The sequence below is a fragment of the Pyrus communis genome, chromosome 10, assembly GCF_041283825.1.
Source record: "Pyrus communis isolate YQ-2024b chromosome 10, ASM4128382v1, whole genome shotgun sequence".
NCBI classification, from domain to species: domain Eukaryota; kingdom Viridiplantae; phylum Streptophyta; class Magnoliopsida; order Rosales; family Rosaceae; genus Pyrus; species Pyrus communis.
The window spans coordinates 8344200-8347480 of record NC_142574.1 but is presented as its reverse complement, the minus strand read 5'-3'; the positions used below and the strand labels follow the sequence as shown (position 1 = coordinate 8347480).

The 3281-nt window shown below is 38.0% G+C and overlaps 1 pseudogene; it reads left to right on the top strand.

Annotated features, from left to right (window-relative positions):
- Nucleotides 1–273: 273 nt before the first annotated feature.
- On the top strand, nt 274–2736 carry LOC148693467 (secreted RxLR effector protein 161 pseudogene; annotated as a pseudogene).
- Nucleotides 2737–3281: the final 545 nt, after the last annotated feature.

Below are 3281 nucleotides of genomic sequence, written 5' to 3'. Positions count from 1 at the left end.
AAATCAAATCTTTGGCTAGTTCCTTTTTGTTTATTTCTTGGTCTCATGCCTTTCGCGAGACGAATTTTCTTGCCAATGCCATTACTAGTATTGGTCATTCGGCCCAGGACATTTATATTTGGGATAGGTCCTTACCCACTATTGTTAGAAGTTCTTTTGTGTTTGATTGTATTGAAAATGGTTGAATTAGAGGTTTCTCTCTTTACTTAAAACTAGCATCTTTGCACGCGCTCATGTGCATGCGAAAGACATTTTTGCATCACAAACACTATGATGACCATTGAGTTTGAAATGAGCCTTGTTGGTAAACTAAATTACTTTCTTGGACTTCAAGTCAAACAAGAAAGGATGGCATTTTCATCTCTCAAGTAAATATGCCAAGAATTTAGTGAAGAAATTTGGTCTCGAAGGATCAAAAGCTGCTAGATCACCAATAAGTACTTCTGCCAAAATTCACAAGGACTCGAGTGGCAAGGATGTTGACCATACTTTGTATAGAAGCATGATTGGAAACCTACTCTATTTGACTGCAAGTAGGCCGAATATTGCTTTTACAGTTGGGATGTGTGCTCGGTTTCAAAGTTGTCCTAAGGAGTCTCACCTGTTGGCAGTTAAGAGGATTATCAAATATGTGAGTGGAACTACTGATTTTGGGCTACAATATACGCATGACACCAACACCAACTTGGTTGGATACAGTGATGCTGATTGGGCTAGATGCATTGATGATCGAAAGAGCACCTTTGGGGGAGCTTTCTATGTCGGGAACAATCTGGTTGTGTTGACCCTAAAAACTATAAAGCCTACGTGGTGCACAGGTCGAGTAACTAATGAGCTAACTGCGTCCTTCAGTTGATACGGGGTGTGCCAACTTGTCAGCCGAGCTCGGCCGAGAAGTAAAATTTGTTGATGTTGCGTTGAACGCGTTACTGACATCTTGATCTTGCAACTGCGACCGAGGAAGGAATACGTCTCGGCCTTTAGATTCTCGAGCCTGAAGACAAGGCTGCTAGTTCTGCGAAGTTCATGGATCGTAGGCGCCGGGTTAGGTCACAATGATTATATTCGTAAGAGTATAAGCACGTCAAACCGGCTCCAAATTATTTGGACACAGGTACTCAAAAGAGATGTATGTCTTGATGGTAAATGTGGTTCGGTCGTCAGAATACCGAACTCTGAAACTCACTTGTGAGTAACTAATCATAAAATCACTTGGCGTTCAATGTATCGAATGTAGTAACTTGTAACACCTTACTTCACCGAAAGGCTAATAAGATGACCTCTGCCAATAAGGACTCGGAAACCCTTCTCGACCGAGACTTGGATAGGTAACCAGTCGGCCTCGACGCATTGTTGTTTATCTAAACTGAAGGCGTTCATCGGTTGGCTGATTCTAAGGCAACATTGCTGTTTATCCAAACTGAAGATGTTCATCGATTGCCTTCACAGTGCTGTTTATCCAAATTGAAGATGTGTTGGCGAAAAAAGAAAATAAAAAAAAATATCAAGATGTTTGAGAGGTTTGCGCAGGGCAATTTGTGTGTTGAAATTGAAGGGGGCCGTCTCTATTGTTGAGCATCCTGTATTTATAGATTCTGTCTTCTGCTTGCCATATAATAATTTTTTATAGTCCAATTGCAACTCTAACTCTGTCAAATATCACTTCAGACCTGGTGTCTAATCACTTTGACCGTCCAATATCTCCAAGATATGATAAAGGCTATCTCCTAATTTTCCTTGAAAATAGAAATACATCTTTCCACATACGTGACCTCACCAAATGAATGCATCTTATTCCAACTGAAACTTCTCTTTCTCCACCATGTTGGTCCAGGTACAACCGTGCATGCATAATAAATTGCATTTCATTTGCAACACAACCTGATCACTTTAAGAGACCATTTTCTATTAAAAACCACCTGATGAACCTCATTGTCCTTTATGATTATCCATGACTTTTCAGATAAAACAAAAATAAAACTTAGGCTTATCACATCACCAAAAGCCAGGCCTATCACTCTATTGTCACATTAACCCACGCATACATTCATCCATCCTCGCATGCTTCATTGCCGTGCGTATCCCAATATCCCTAATGGTCAAATGAATGAGGATTTAGACAAATATTAGGTTTAAATTACTAAGAGATAATATCATGATTAAAACCACAACATTATTTCTCAATAATAATTGAAAATCATTTCAACCACCTTGTCATTCAACTACACTCGATTACTCGGGCCGATAATGTAAAATCGGGTCTAAACAGGTAGCTTGGCACAACAAAAAGTAAAATTGTGTCTCCTTGTCCACAATTGAGGCTGAATATGTTGATGCTAGAAGCTGTTGCACTCAATTAATATGGATGAAGCAAATGCTCAATGACTATGGTATCTCTCAATTCACCTTTCTTGTTTGTTATGACAATATGAGTGTTATTGATATTTCCAAGAACTCTATCCAACATTCAAGAACCAAACATATTGATGTAAGGCATCATTTCATTAGAGATTTTGTGGAAGATAAAATTCTTATCTTAACCTTTGTGCCACCTGAAAAAATAGCTAGCTGACATCTTCATTAAAGCCCTAGATAATTGAAGGTATGAAGACCTTCGACAATCTATTGGTCTTTGTGATATGAAATGAATACGTTGTATAGCCTTGCTTCCAAGAGTTGAATATTTTGCTTAGATTCTATGCGTATTTTTGTGTAGACAGTTATCTCATCAGATAATCTCATTTTGCTCTCTGTATGCATCTCTTATCTGTCATACATTGGTAATAATATGTGGAATAGCCTTGGATAATTTTTCATTGTGATGTCAAAGGTTCTCCCAATTTTCTCAGATAGCCTCTGAAAAATCATTTTTCCAATCATCCAAATCAAGTGGTATTTTTGAATTTAATGTTGCTTTAGTCCTAATTGAGTGGTAGAGACCTTACTTACTTTATAATTTGGGCCATGTGTCAATTCTTTTCTTTTTGTCCTCTCCTCAAAATCAAAACAAAAAGTTCAAATGGTAGAGTGTTATGAATGGGGTGTCTTCAAAAGAAAGTATATATTATCAAATGGGAAAATCCCTTCATTTTGGTCTTCCATGCAATGTCATGTGAAGTTCTTCAAGATCCACCTCCGTAGGTCATGTATCAAATTCTTTGAAATATCAATGGTGATTCATCAAAATTTCAACTTCATTCAAACCTTGACACTTCTCAAATTACTGCCTCACTCAAAGTTCCTTCACCAAAGTTGGCTTTTCTTTCAAGGCTTAGGCCTTG